This window comes from Falco biarmicus, chromosome 5 (genome assembly GCF_023638135.1).
Source record: "Falco biarmicus isolate bFalBia1 chromosome 5, bFalBia1.pri, whole genome shotgun sequence".
NCBI lineage: Eukaryota > Metazoa > Chordata > Aves > Falconiformes > Falconidae > Falco > Falco biarmicus.
This window is the reverse complement of record NC_079292.1, coordinates 89918694-89935532: the sequence shown is the minus strand read 5'-3', so window position 1 is coordinate 89935532 and position 16839 is coordinate 89918694. Positions and strand designations below refer to the sequence as shown.

Sequence of the window (16839 nt, the reverse complement as noted above, 5' to 3'; positions counted from 1 at the left end):
TGCGGGGAAACAAACTAGGCAGAGGAAGCAAGACATGGTGCAGGCCATCCATACTGCCTGCTGGAGAACGCTCCGTATTTATTTTAATTACTAAGCTAGGTTTCCTCTAGGAAAAGACAGTTTTAAACTCTAAACAGAATCCTAAGAGCAGCCTGTCATACATGTAGCATAAGCAAAAGAAAAGAGAAACCTGGAGCAAAACTAGGAGAAGTCCAGCTCGACAGCATACACACACACAAATTCGGTGAGCTTCTCCCCACACCGGTTTTCGGAAGCTGGAGATCTTACTTGTATAGCCATGTTGAAGTTTTAGTGTATAAACTATAGGAAGGATAAGGAAGAGTGACCACTGACTAGTTAAAGCCTTTGACTCTCATTAAATGTGAAAGTCAAACAGAAATCTTTTTTGGGAGGTTAAACATGGAGATGTACTGTTAGCTTTCATTTTGTTAAACCCTAACAAAGATTACCAAACACTGAGTAACATAGAAGCTGTATCTATTCTATTCCACCCCACAAGCAATAATCACAAAACCTGCATTTCTTTAGTCCTATATTGTCTGCAAGACTTGAAAAGCAGATTGAAATATAATGAGCACATCTATACAGACACTGTTTCTGAACTTCCACATTCCTGACTTGCTTATTTACTAATGCAAGTTTACTAACTAAATGGGGGAAAATGCTGTATTTTTCCTAGCACTGTTGTTTCAAATTCAGCATAGAAACTAGCATTTAGATTAATTTTAAGGTAGATAAATGAATATAAATACAAAAGGTTGATATGGAGCAAAGTCTAGGGGAAGAGAGATATTTCTCTCCATTTCACTTCAGTGCACATAATGTCTGTCTAGGAAAACATTGGGGTGACTCAATTTAGAAACTGGTCTGCCCACTTTTAATTGTCACTCCCCACCCTGTGGCTTAATTTACCAAAATGAGCAGGAGATTTCCAATACTTGAAGCTCAAGGGTCTATCAACTTTCCAAATGACTATGTATTAATTGGAGAAGCCTCTGTGGGACAGGCCCACAATATATTTGCTAAATTGGTTCAAAAACCTTAATCAGACTGGAAAAGACAAGCACACAAACACACTGGGATAGAGAGAAATGTTTCAAAGATCTGGGGGTGGGTAGGTGGGTGGGTGGAATATGAAGATAGCAAGGAAAGAAGGATATAGCTGATCAGTGCTTGCAAGAGGCAGAAAAATGAGATCATTCCTACCAGAAAGTCACTGACTTAGCATAGGAATATCAAATCTTTGTAATGCAAAAAGTGTTTAAAAATTAAGGAATGCCGGTGGAACAAAAAGTTACTTTCTGACATGCTCCAGACAAAAAGGGAATAAATAAATAAAATAAAAAAAAGAAAGAAAAAAAAAAGAAAAACCGTGAACAAAAATAAACCCCCAGTTCTCTTCAACAGACTTCTCAAGTTGTGATTTTTACACTTTGGAAGGCCTCAGAACCTTCAAAGAGTAGATAAACAGATTCAGGGTTTAGGTTTGCATGAGGAAATGACAGTATCTATATAGATAAAGCAGGAGCAAGAAGGTCTTCTGAGAATACTGATGTATTAGAACAAGCATTGACAAGACATACTCACAGCTACTGACAATGCTTGGAGGCTTTCTTGTCCAGATTTGCTGATGGATCTTTCTTAAAGATCAGATATACTCACATCCTAATACATGCTAAAAATGTAAGCCATAGCTTGGATAAAGTTACATCGTTCACATTTTACATCATAATGCTAATCTGTAGCATGAAAACCTGAACTGGTTAGTAAGTAAATGGAAAGAGAAGAAATGCTTCTGAAAGGGATGATGTCAAAATGACCATGTTTAAAGGCAGATGTTTATTCTTACTGGGTCTCCACGCTCCTCTCTGCCAAAAACAGGCAGAATTTTAAAATTACAGGTGTCAACAAAGCTACTTTCCCACAAGTTACACTATAATTATGCAGAATATGTACATTCAACATCTATACTGTTGTTTCCACAGAAACATGAAAACGTCACCAAAAGCCTTCTGCTGTTGTACCCCACAGTGAAACATGCTTCTCTAGATTCAGATTTGCCAATGAGGTCAGCTCTATACACATAAAAGAGGTTAATTCCTAAACCAGACATTCGCTATCCAACTCAGTGTCCCATTTTCTTGTGGCATGATTTCGATTTTGTTTATTTTAAAACAATCAAGTGTTGAGAAGGAACCCTAGCTCTAGCCTATAAACAACATTTCCCATGCTGATCCTGTCAAGAATAAGGGAACTGCAAATTCACCACACCACAGCTTTTCCTGGGACTAAGATCTGTGTTACCCTGATTACAAAGAGATGGCATTGGTTGCTCAACATAATTTCCATGATCCCATAACAAAATTATGATTTTTTGTTTTGTTTTGTTTTAATTAAGGCAGGCACACCAAAGCAAATTTCAAATCCAGTTCACAGACATTTATAATTCTCGCAGCCTATTCTAATTTTCAGAGTTCGTATTCATTGCACGCTAATCATCTGACACACCTATTTTTAATGGTACTGGAAAACGATACTGGTGGTCCCTCTGACATCAAAAAAGAATATTTTCAACAATATTTATCAAATGGCAATTGATGTCTCTGAATGGTTTATCCGCCTCATAACTTTAATACATACTACAGATTCCACACATTTTTATTTTGCAAATCAGTAAAACATTAAAGTCTCAAAATTTAAAGCTGAGCTTACTGTAGACAATAGAAAAGGTTGTCTACCAACCTTAGGAGGATTAATTTTTGCAATGGCAATCCACAGCATGTTAGAAGGGTTACAAGTCAAGCTGTTCTTTTCCTTTACTACCTCATGACAGTAAATATTTGTACTTTCCTTTCTTCCAAATCACAACTCCGCAATGAGGATACATACAATGCACCTGCTGACCCCAACTACTATAGCAATTTTGTTTCATCTGGAAAGTACAAGCACTTCTTCTGTTTATTGAACATACAAATTGCTCATTATTTCCTATTTCCCTGCTATATTTGTTAATGAATATGAGACGGAAAAAAAATGTGGTAAGAAATTAATTTACAATGCAAAATTTCGTATTTCTTCTATTATGGCTGTTCTGCCCTATTACTACTATAGTCTACAGTGGCTAAAAGAGTAAATCAGTTTTTGATACTTGAGTTTCATGGGGACAGGTTTTGTTGTTGTTGTTCCTTGTGGTTTTGGAAACGGATTGTTTCTAAGTAATACAGGTAGGTAATACCCTAAATTTCTGTCAACTTCAAGATATTCATGCTTTTGGATGACTAATGCATTATGCATCCTGCCTTACCTAACAGAGTCAGAACAATTACACCAGCTTTAATGCGCTCTACTGCAATATTTTTAAAATCTTGTTTCCTGTAACAGACATTATCTTTGGATACAGAACACTCAGATGCTGGTCATATTTGTCCCACAATGACATCCCCAGCAATACTGTTCCTCTAGAACAATGCAGGTGCCGCAGCTGAACCTTGGTTTCACTGCTCTGCAGCCTCCTGAAGAGAAGAATTCTTCAAATGAAGGAAACAGTGAAGAGCAAAAGTACTTTAATGGTTTATTAGCAAAGGCCTGGCAGAAATACAAGTGGGAAAACATAGCTCAGGGCAGCTTCTCCTTTGTTTTAAGACTTATCTAAGTCAAATACCACAAATTCCAAGCTCTGCACCAAAGTACTTTGCATATCAAAGTGTCTTTCATTAATTTAGGTATGTTTTGACAATTTTTTTGCAAGACAGATTATGAAACCTGAACCAGAGTCATGCTTAATTTGCTAGGATCCTCTCACTTTTTCTAGCGCTGAATGTATTTGAGATCACTGTGTAACATACCATGTTATTATAAAAGGTACGAGTAGTCCATTCTTGATTGTTTAACCAAAGCTGTTACTGTAACATCCTTTTATCATTAGCTCTCTTCTGTTTCCAGTTCCAATTCTACAACTCACACCAGAATTGCTGGGTTAGCAGTAAAATATCTTTTTACAAATTCTAAGAAGAAAAAACCCCATTAGACAAAGTACTAAAAGGAAGATTACCGTGGCTGATATTAAATTTTTAGAACTAAAATTCTCTGATAGTTAATGGAGAAAAAGCAAATTTTCTTAGCATGAAAATATCTAGTCTGACCTCTCATATTACTTCAATGAATGCAACAGTTTAACAGAAGCCTGAAAAGCAATAAAGTTTAAGATTTCAAGGAATGAAGACCTTATAACTTTCCTTCGTAATTCATTTCAAAGTGTAACTGCACATATGGCTAAAAATATTAAGGCAATTTGTCAGACTTTAATTTCAAGCCACTAATACATTTCTCTGTTAGCTTCGAAAACCTTTTAAGTTTTATTCCTGTGAAAGGACATGCACAAAGCAGTAAAACCATCATTCGGTCTTCTTTTAAATAAAATAAATCAGACTGAGATCCTCAAGTCTCTCATCATAATGTACTTCTTCCAGCCAAATCATCTTTGTATCTCTCCTGTAAATCTATCAAGATTCCTACAGCTGTCTTTCATATTCACAAAAACAAACAGAGAAGGCAAGCGAAAGAGAGACAAAACAGTGGAAGCTTCCTGAATAAGCACTGCCTTCTGGTGACATGGCCCTCATTTAGATTTCACAGGCTGGTAATTTATATCTCCACTACAAGAAATACCTCAAGCACCAGTGCAAAATTAAACTAGTAATGTAACAGTCAACTGTTAAGCTTTAGTACCACTAACAAATGCTCCTGTCGGTAAGGCAACTAACCAATTCTCTAAGTAACAACCCTTACGTTAAGGTACAGAATCATATATGGAGAGGGATATCATGTATTCACTTCTCAAGAAAATGAGGCATGCATTCTGCTTCTTTATGGGAAATAAATTTATTCATTTTATCTTTACCTAAATTACCAACTGCTTCATGAGAAGACAGCTTTGTCTCTGAAGATGAAGTAATCTACTGGCCTTTTTCTGCAGCCACTGAAGAGAGATCTTCTAATGTTGTCATCATTAAGTCCAGGGGCAGTGAGTATGCCCCAGGTCAGAAAAAGTAAATACTAACTCTTTCTCTTTGCACCTTCTTTTTGGGTGAAGATTGGACCGAGCTGTGATGTGGTATGGCAGGTATGAAGTCTTTAGTCTGTAAACCAAAGCTGCTGCTACGCATAAAAGTACAGGAGCTTCTGGGATGGTCTGAGCTACCACCCATCATCAGACTTGGGTGCTTCCTAACCAGGAAGGTTGCCAGAAAAGTAATGGTCTGTAGCTAGTTGGTATAATCAAATTCTCTGCTATTGTGCAGCAGGGAGAGAGACTGCCAGATACATTTTTAGGACACTTTGGGAACATTTCTTTCCAAGTAACAGATTTCTCATTGTTAATTATTTTGCTGTCTCTTCCTCCCCTCCCACCCTCTCCCCTCCCCTGGCTTCTAAACCACACGTGATTTAAGAGACAGGTAGATCTTTCTGAATTACAGACTATTCTTGTGTACTCTGTGGCTCAAAACAGCAGTTATGTCAGCTGTCAGACTTCGATCATATTCAAAACTGAACTCCTAATTAGAGAAGAATCCCAGTACCAGCTCCAGACGGAAAGTAACAAAAAACATTTACCCACTTCTAAAGCAGGTTCTCAGAGTACGTTCATTAGCTATTAGCTACATATTTCTACTATATTGTTTGATGGCATCATTCAAAGTATTGTATTCAACCTATAAAGCTTGGCTAACCTGAAAACTCATTAATGAACATACTTTTAGCCTTATAGTATAGTTAAGCACCAAAAAGCATCTGAGGAATGTCTTCCTCAGCTCTGATAGTACCTCTCATTTTGAGGGTTAATCTTTATACAGTTCATGAATGTGATTGTGATTTAGAAGTTCCCTTTTTTTCCTTATTACTGAGAAACAGACAAAATCCGCAGTTATCACTGTATCATTAGAGAACTACATAAAATTCCTTTTGTTTCTAAGAAAACACCTAAACCTTTAAAAATAAACATTTTGCTATGCACTAAAAAATTAGTATCTTCCAAGCACAACAGCATGATTTTTCAAGAAGTGAGACATTAGTAACCATTAACAAATACGACTGATTTTTCATTAGACACAGAGTTCTCATCTAGTGCTGCTAGTTCCCTGGCTTTCACTAACTAATTAAGATAACATATAAAATAGTGGAGAAATAATTTCTTGGACTTCAGACAAAATGCTTTTGATTCTCTAAGTATATAAGCTGCATTATTAAAATAAAATCTGTCTGAGGAACATTTCAAATGGACAAAAAAATAACACAGTTCACATCAGGTAAGCAACAGCATACAAGATCTGCCTGGTATTTTGAAATGAGTGTATCTTTTGCAGTCCTTCTAATTATCATCACCCCTTACATAGCATGAAAGCATGTACATATTCTGCAAGTTAATGTCATTTGATTGTTGACCAGCACAAACAGCATTCAGAAGAGACTGAAAAACATTCTTCATAGTTTAAATGTCAATTGGCTGCTTTTTTTTTTTTTTTTAAAGGAGCTTGATGATCAAGAAAGATCACTTTTTCAGACTAAAACACTCTTAACCCAACAAATACTCCTTGTGATAACTTCTGAAAAAATACATTTGAAATGACACGGGTAGGAAAGCTTGTCACCTCACACTTAAATTAGTTCTCCAAGTTCTGATGTCTGATCCAGAATCTTCCAGGTGTGCATAATAAAAAGGTCACCGAAGCAGAAACTGACACAATCTGTGAAGACTCTGCTTGGTGACAAATGATGCTAGACTAAGCGACTAATTTGTTTTAAAAGTCTGAAACTATAGCGAACTCAGGACAAGCCTGAAGACAACATGAAGGAAGGAAGAACAGTTCTTCCGATCCTTCAGGCCACATTTGCCTTAAGCAAGAAGATAAGGGAACAGAAGGAGGTAGCCATGGGCAGGAAAAGAAGTCCTATTACATCGTGCAAAGCTACCCTAAGACTGCAGAAAAGAAAGGCTTACATTTGTGGAAAGCACAAGGCACTGCTTCAGCCATTTCCCCAGAATGGAGGGAGAGAACACAATGTAGCCTTGCCTCTGTTCTTCCTGCAAATTTCCCACCCTGAACACAGGAGAAGCACTGCCCCTTGGTCCCACCATGATCACACATTGCAGCAGAACCACCTACTCCTCTCCTCCCAAGCAGGCGACCCCCAGAGCTCCCTGAAGGCTCAGAATTACTGACATTAGCTCTTCTCAAGGCACAAACCTAAACAAGGGGAAGAAAGCAAGCTCAGGCTTGTCGGGAGTGAGGTAGCTTCAAATACAAGTTAATGAGAAGAAACCTCCATACTGCACACATTAACCCTATACAGTTCCTCTTTGGCACCTACAAAAGATCTTGTCTTCCACAAGAGCCACCTGTGCACCAAGCTCCTGGAAGTGCTGCCTCCCACTCTCTGCTCTTCCCCCCTCTGCAGCTGGGAACCTCCCCTGGCTGAGAGGACTCAGCAGCATCCAAGGGACACAACCTTCCCCCCAGGGATCCAGTTAGCCAGCAAGGAAAGGAGACAGAACCACCACAAAGCAAATGGAAGTTATTTCTTTCAGCTGTCCAATACAACCATTTACTAATTACAAACTAAATCCAACCAAGGACAAGTGATGCTGTCAAAATTACACCTGTTGGCTTAGGAATAAAAAAAAAGATGTCTCTTGGAGATTGCAACAGAACCAAAAAAGCAAGAGAAGTAGAGCACTTTTCTGGGGAAGATAAGCTGACCAACTAAAGGGCTGTGGCATTGTTGCTTTACTCCAAGACGCCTTTGTTGAACTGTGCTCCCACAACGCTCTAAAATTTGAGCTGAATAGTCTGGGGATAGTACAGTTCCAAGTCCTGCAAGTCCACGTGCGCTTTGCCTCCTAATGCAGCTAGATGCACCGCCTTATCGTTACGCTTACTGCTGTGCTCTCAGTCAGTACTTTCCCCATGAGGCTACAGAAGAGAAGAAAAAAAACCTGCTCCAAATTCTGACCTGCTGATGCAGACCAAGTCTTCAAGAGTCTATTCCTCTTGAACCTGTACGAGGTCTCAGCACACTTTGCACATTGAATAGAAGCTGTCATTAATAGAAGTGTTATGGGGAAAAGAACTCACCTACACTGTTCTCGGCTAATTTGTCAATGATTAATGTGCTCCCACGAGGAGGGAGACCACACTATGCCCACGCTATGCCTGTTGGCTGGATACATTTATCTCATGCATTACATGTGTCTCCACCTATGGGGGACTCCATACTTACTGTTACGCAAAACAAATACGGGACTTGGGGAAGCATACAGGCTATTTTTAATATTTTCAGTTATGTCATACACTAAGCCTTTCCAACAGTTATTTTTGTTGTCATGTGGTATTTGTATGGTATCACACTGTTCCTGTAATTAATAAGCTATTTTGAAAAATGTCTCAGCTATATAGCAATTTCTAATTTTTGGTTGGCTTTAATAATAAGTGATGCACTAAAGCTCTGCAGACAGCTGTACAGAATTCCATCACTATAATATCTGGGATACATAAATATGTGTAGAAGCATGCTATATACATTTTGAACATACAATTTTGATATCTTTATTTCATAGACACAGAAAGAATCAGATTGACTAAATATACTTATCCTCAAAGAACACCTCAAATAGTTATATATTACTGAAAACTAGGATTTTTTTTATCTCCATATTTAAGGTTTTGTTTTCAACTGGCTGAGTTTTTTCCATAAAGTAATCTTCTATCCTTCACAAATTATGTATCTGGAGGTAAAACAAGGGATTTCATCAAATTCTACAGATAACTATTGAGTTGTCTTTACATACATATAGTTTCAATCTATCAAATCATGTTTTATTCTATATACAGAACACTATTGGTCATTAGAGCACACATGTATATTTATACACACACACACAAATACAATACATATATATAAATAAAATAAGTACATACACTTATGTTTGTATAATGTATATATATGTTAGGACCTCCAAATTTCAGTGAAAAATTATTTGTGGCCAGGTTCCTATGAAAGGTAAACTCTTACTCCCTCTGAGGTATCTGTGAGATACACAAAATCAGTAGAACAAGGTCTGACACCTGAAAATTATACATATTATGTTACATAAACAAGGTAGCAAAACCAGCAAGATTTTGAAGGTTCAAGACTAATTTACTAAAAGATATTTAAATTTATAAAAGGAAAATACAGTGGTTGTGTATTGCTACATATCAGTTGTGATCTTTTATAGTTTGGTCTACAGTAATAATTTATAAGTCAATTATAAATTTTACATGGTTGCTACTATTGCTGTTTGTACTTTAAAATGTGGGTTATCTTGTAATTTATATAATCACAGAAAATATTCATATGGTTCTGTAACTGAATAAATACTACTTATTAAAATAGCAAAGGCTGTAATTTATCTTTCACTATCAACTTGTAATTCCTTTTTATTTCAGTTTCAGTAAAATAGTTTACTATGCTTATTTCTTCAGAGTGAAAAAGTGATAATTGAACAGAAGCTATTCTTACACTGTGTGAAAACTCCCATGGACCCCTAAACGGGATCCACATGGAAGTGAAAAGACTGCAGTAGACAGAAGAGGATAACAAGAGTATTCAGACATTTGCAGCCCACAACAACATAAGGGAACATAATGAGATAAGCAACAGAGAACAGTTTCACTTTAGGCCCAGCCTCCCTAAGAACATTAGCCCTTCTAACTATGAAATAGCCTGTATTATCTTTCCACAGCTCTAGGCTAAAGTCTGAGAGGATTCTGCTCACCATGATCCTTTCTTAACCCAGCTTCAAAAATCATGTACTAACGTATGTGAGGAGGTTATCTTTTCAGAAGCATTGAAACAGTGTTACATATAAACATAAACTGATTTTTGACAATATTTAAAATCCATGCACTACAGAGCTATTTTTGAGTCGCTAATGAAAAGTATCTTTCACTTCATCCTATTTGAGTACATTAGTGCCCTGTCTGGACATCAGTCTCCAATCTGAAGTATTGATTAAATATACAATACTTCCTTCCTTCATGAGGACATACCAAACCCCTCCATTTAACTGTGCAAGGTAGCACACCCAGACCACCCTTCCTCCCTCCTAGCCACCAGCTGTATCGCAGCACCTGCATGCTCCACTCTTCAGCCATATACACTTCTGCCAAAATTAGAGACCTCACTGCACACTCCCCACATTCTGGTCCTGTTCTGTCTACGTAAGAGGTTCATCCTCTTTTTACCAGACATGCTGCCATGCACTGTGACTCCCTATGAGTCACATGTAAACAGAGCTAACAAGCTGAGCCTTCATATGCTAACATGCTCCTCCAAAACAGGCAGTGAACACTAGGCCCTGCACCTCCCTATTTCATTTTCTCATGGATTGCTGTTCAGAAGATTTTTCCCCTATCGTTCTAGAAGCCAAAACTAACAGCCACCTGGCCTGGAAAAAAATCTCCAGGTAAGCAAACCAAATTCATCTTGCTCACTGCTGCATTTGGCACATGGTCGATGTCTGCTTGATGAATGAAGACACTGCCTCAGTCACAGTGAAATTTATTCTTTTGTAGAGGACAAATGAAGACCATGGAACATTTAGGGCTTTCAAATAGCTTAAGTGAGGCTGCATGATGTAAAATGCTTGTATAGGTAATCTCTAGAGACACAAAGTTTACTTTGAAAAATGTCAATGTCACTCCCAATGATTGCAAAACCTGTAAAAATCCCTAAAATGTTCATTCACTGTGTTTCCTCTGACTCAAACTACACTAAGTTTTCAGTGCTGGTTCTCCACTCTTCAGATGCAGTAGTCACCAGATTTTTCAGAGGCCCCTTTCAAGGTTCTGGAGACCCTGTATTTAACTAGCAGAATCCATATTACAACACTGATACGGTCACCTCCCATTATGAACTACAAACTCAGTAACGGGTGGGGAAACCAACAATGCAAATTCTGGTAAAAGCTGGACTGCACAAAATACTGAGATAAATGCAAGAAACTTTGTTTAAAAATGAAGTAAAAAATCAGAAATATTAGGGATAACATGAAAGTAGACTGCAGCACTCTATACAGTCAGTGTGCATGCATCTGCCCGAACCACTTAAAAGCAGAGTGACCAGAATGCTGACCAAAGAACCTAGAAAAGATGAAAGGAATATGCTTCAACCTGGAGTACAGTCAGGGACAAACAATACCTGGTTTATGAAACCCTATTTCTGATCTGCTGAACCCCCATGTCAGGCTGATACAGACATAGAAGTTGCTAGCATGGAGAAGAATTTTACAGTGAATGTCCTTCCATTTACATCCTTGACACCTCGGAAACCAGATGCAAGTACAAAGAGAAGACACTAGAAAATCCTAAAGGAGGACAAAGAATGTCAAAAGACTTCTAAGGTATCCATGGATGCATAACAGGTCATTTACTAGAGTCTAGTAAACATTGTCTATTCATCTTTTTTTTTAACCTCCTGCAACATGTGGAGATAGAAACTAACCTGAGGCAATGACCATAAAAACTAAGCCCTGTAGCCAGCCTGGAGGAAACAGACAAAAGCAACACTGCTCTGGTTCTGGTTTTCAGGTCCCACCCCATCATCTAACACAAACTTTGAGGAAGGTGATCTCACTTTGCACTTCCTTGACCCCTTTTCAGTTGCTACCAAATCCTTGGAATGAAAACAACAACCTTGGGATTACATATCTGTATCTATACATACACAAATATACATATACACACTTTGATATATGTACACATAAACACATACATAAACATATATAAAAAATAATTTAAATAAATGTATATATAAATTCAACTGGCAGAATGTGACTACTATACTGGAAATCTGTACTTTTCCTAAACATTATATTATTCATATAATTTGTTCAGCAGTTTGAATTAGCCTCTTGAACTCAGTGAAATAAAACAGAAGCAACAATTTCTGCAGAAATCCCAGCTCAGCTTTGCAGCTGAAAGGACAATGTTTACTGAGCTCCCTCTAATAACAACCTTGCTCCAAGTCAGTGGCCTTTTGCTCAACTATTTTCTCTTTTAGCAGTCAGCATGACCTTTGGTCACAAGAGGAAACAGATCAATAACATCAACATGAACTAATCCTTGCTGAAGTATTTATTTCTTTTCTGTCCTTTGCTAAGCCAAGAAAGTAAGAATTGCCCCAACTCTCAAATTATGAGCCTGACATGATACACCTCAAGTTATGTGCCTAGGCAATTTAAAACATACTGATTTTTTAGAGCTAAGCAAACTCATTTTCCTTTGTCTACTGAGCTAAGAATTTATGTAGTCAGAAACTATGTGTACTCAGTTTTTGCAGCAATAATTGTTTACAGATCAAATCATCTCTAAATGACACACTTACACCTTTTACAGTTTGTAAAATTAAAAACCTGAGTGTATGTATGGTAAGAGGAATCCAAATTTCCTGAATTTAATCCTAATCCACATTTATTATTTGGTCATCCTACTTTTGCACTTAGCAAAAATGTGTCAAATTCTTATTCAAGTAAAATGCCCAAATGTTAGCAGAATAGACAGATTTTGTTTGTTTTTTAACTTGGAAAGCAAAGTTATTATAAACAACATTGACTATATTGATGCTATACATAAGTTTCTAATGTCTAATTGCATATGCCATGCATATAGGAGAGAAAAACGCATTGAAGTATGTATCAATTAATGAATCTATTAAAGCAGTAAAACCACACACGTGGATAAATTTTTATTATAAAAAGCTACACAGAATAGAAAAGTAGTACATATTTATATGCAAGGTTGTAGGAGAATATATTTTATGTAATTTTTCAAATTGTATACAGGCAAGATATTCTTTGTAACCTAGAAAAAATGTAGAACTCAGAGAAAACAGATCAAAAGGCTTAAAGTAATATAGTCCATACTTTTATCCTGCACTGGTCTAAGTGATGTCCAAAAATCATTAATTGGATTTTTTTTACTTCCTTACAAGACCTTCAAAAATAATTTTAAAAAGGAAGTTCCTTCCACTTACTTTCTTTGGAGAGTTGTCTGCTTTCCATTTTTTCTCCATTTGAAGTAGTAAAGAAATAAAAGGAACTATTCAAAAGTGACAGTTTAATTTTCTAGGTTGTCAAGGCTCTGGAAACTTACCAAAGACCTTCCTTTTCCATGTTACCATGTCTTTTTCTCCAACAGTAGTGGTTACTTGTTTTGTCCCGCTAATACTGCAGCATCCCACTTGTGTGGCATACAACGTTAGCATTGGTGAGAGTACGTGCTGTGTACTCACCATGGTGATGTGAATATCTGAATATAAGTGGAAATATTGTTTATAGACCCATTTCTATTGCTGGTGTGCTAAAGGATTCAACATTACAACACTACTGTAGGCAGACGTTTTAAACCCCAACAATCCTACCTTTGTGACAGGGTAATTAAATTTGGTCAACAAAGATAAGGACTGTGAAGCATAAGGAAATGATAAGAACAAATCAAAGGAAGAAAGCAGATGAGAATTTGGGCCTTCTCGATTTCTAGTTTATTAAGGAAAGCAGCAGAGGGCAGACTGATCTACAGATTTTGGGATTCCTGAAATGTTGTGCGAGCTCATTCTAATAATATTGATGAGTTAACCTAAGTACTTGAAACAAACTAATAAAATTCTATTTTCCCCTAGAAAGAACAGCAATTAAGGAAAAGGCAAACTCTGCATGGGCTTTTTGAGAAGCCAGCCAAAATTCTGCTCATTGTCATTCCTCAGCTATTTAATAATTCAGGCAGTATATTGCAGTCAAATTGCCCATTTGCCATTTCTGCATTTGTATAAAGCATTAATCAGTGTTTTTTAATCATGTTGCCTATCTTTGGAACTGTCATTGCCCTTTCTCATTTTGCTACTTTGAAGAGAAACACGACTGATAACAATTTCATGCCTTGAAAAGAAACATGCAATACCACCTTTAGATGTTTTAAAAATGTGAGAATATCCATTTTATGTTTCATAATTTACCACACACCCTTCCAAAATGATTTATCCTCACACTCTAGTGAGGTGAAGCTACTTCTAAATAGTTCTGCTAGTTCTATTCTGCTATTGTTTCCATTTGAATGTTTTTGGGTTTTTCCCCCCTCTCTTATTCTTTTAGGATATCACTTCAAATAAATGGGTATCTAAATGTTAAGGTCATCATCACATAATATTGTAACAGGTTGTCTTTTGCACATGGAACTGTACATTTTGAAATGAAAAATGCAGAAGTTTGAATTTATGGTGGTTTTGCATGGAATAGGTTGGAGAATACACAGGCACGTGATGCCATATATTATATCCTTACAAACTTTAACATTTAAGGATGCTTGAATCAGGAATATTCATTTATATTCAAGTTTTGATAATGTCTTCCCCTTAGTTCCTGGACAAGGTGGTCCATGCAGGAGCTGTGCTACCAGGCCATCTTGGAATATGCCTCAAAGTATACAAAATCTCACTGGATGAGTAATTTTTTCTTCTCTTTTCTCCCAGGGGTTGAAAAGGAAGAGATCCAGTAACTGGATTATACAAAGACAGCACACTTACTTAACTGGCAATATTAGAGGTCTGAAGATCTCATAAGAGTTCTTCATAAACCCACTGAAATTACATTAATGCAACCTCCTGGCCAGGAATTTCAGGAACTGTTTGTGAGGGGGGAGCAATACTTACCCCTCACTGGGGGTGGCGGGGTGGGGAAATGGTGATCAAAGATAAGCAAACAAATGTCTATTGAATTAAAAAGACAAATAGAACAGGACAAGAATTCAGGGACAGCCGAGCAATTAAGATTATTGCCACTCTCTCAAAATAATGCTGTCAAAAGTCTGACTCAAGAGTTTCTTCTACAGCTGCAGCTGGCTACTCATTGAAGTTACTGCTGTGCCGTTTCTCTGCATAAACCCCCACCTCATTCCCTCTGCTGGCTTCACAGAATGTAACTGCTGGGGAGATCACACTGGCTCATGTTGGGTAGATAAATGAAACTAGGCAGATTCCCTTGATCCCTAGTGGGTAGGAGGTTACTGTCCAGATGCTGGTCTGAATGTGAGCCAATTGCTTCACTCTGTATTATTTAAGAGATGTCACCAATGCCCTTCTTGTCTCCTCTTTTAAGATGTCCAGACATCAGCCAGAAGTTACTGCTAGTTAAGTCTACACAGATATAAAATGGCAGTAACTCATCCGAGGTCTTTTTGGGCTGCAAGCTGACCAAAAGCATGCCACATCCATGCCTTGGAAGCCACATAGTAGCATTACGGTAGCAGCAAGCTTGTGCTAACAGCAAGGAGTACTCTACAAAGAAACGCAGGAAGGAAGCCCACCAGTGTATTCTTTGCAACATTTGAACACAGAGGAATAACTATGACAGAGGCAAGCATCCAAATAATGTTCATAAAACTACTGAATTTGAATGGTGTTAAGGATCTTGTGGAAAAAATACTGTGTATTCAGATAATTTTAAACCTCCTATAGAGTACTTCCAAGAGAAAGAATTCAAATTGTAATGGCAGCTATAAGCATGACAATCTTTTATTCTAAACACATGGCTTTCTGAGTTATAATCTGTCCTTATCATAAAAAAAATTATTTTTCCACTCTAACTTAAATACATTACTGGATATAATATCGCCATCAGGTAACTGATATATGAACAATGGCCAGTTCATTGTACATAAACCCATTGAGAGAAACTTTAAATGTTCCCTTGAGTCAGGATAATTCTGAGTGATGTGCTGATTTACTGCAGCTTGCTTACAAGTTTGCATTCAGCAGCTGTGCGATAGATTTCACTCTTAAATTCTAGGAACCTCAAGGAATGATGCTAGTTTTAAACTCTGAACTTTCTGGGCTATAGAAAAAGAAAAGGTCTAAACAGAATCTCAAAAAGCCATTCTGGAAATAGGAGTAAAAATAAGCCAGATTCATTTTGGACAGTGGCAATTTATAAATATCAAGTTATGGAGCATATTTTTGGTGCCATTAAATTTGATAATATCTTGCTCGGAAACAGCAAAGGAAATAGTTTCACCTAATTAAATTATTTGCTAGCAGGATCTTTGGAATATCTTCAAAAGGCATATGAACAAATTATTGGAAAATGGAATAGCCTTCCTGATTTCGTGTGTGATGATTTGTTAATGATTACATTAAAAAGAAAGTGATTTATAACGAGCTTTTAAGGCAAAAGGGAAGGAGATAATTTTATCTTTCACATAATACAGGTCACACGTTTTTCGTTTGTGGTTCTTGCATTATCCTGATTCTGTTTCAACAGGCATATGTAAGTTAGAAAGAGACAATACTGCTTTAAAGATGTCAACACTAAGCAGCGTTCAGGAGTGCAGATTGTACATTCTCCCTTCTTAGACCGAGCCACAGAACTGTCTTACAAAGTCACATTTAGATGAGAGCCTTGCATGAAGGTGGCATTGTTCTCTTACTTGATACAGAGAAATACACGTTTCCAGCTGTCTCTTTCCTCTTCCCAAACCACAGACCCTGTGGTCATAAAAGCCTTTGACACAGAAGGTGGATAGCTATGTAAACATGACGTCACTTCCTTAACAGAAAACACCTATAATCAAATTATTTGTTTCTTTTTAGAGGTTTCTTGGCATTTTTGCTTATGGAAAACTAGCCAACAGTATTTCATCAAGTATTTGAGGTGTGTGTGTGGGGGGGTAGATTACAGTTAAAAGTGAACGAGATGACTACTGGATGAACCTTCCAAGCCAAGAAGTGGAA

The 16839-nt window shown here is 37.2% G+C and overlaps 1 protein-coding gene across 4 annotated transcripts in view; it reads right to left on the bottom strand.

The window, feature by feature from the left end:
* Positions 1 to 16839, bottom strand: part of STXBP5L (syntaxin binding protein 5L) — a 203097-nt gene that overhangs the window by 137994 nt on the left and 48264 nt on the right. The gene's annotated exons all lie outside the window — the stretch shown is intronic.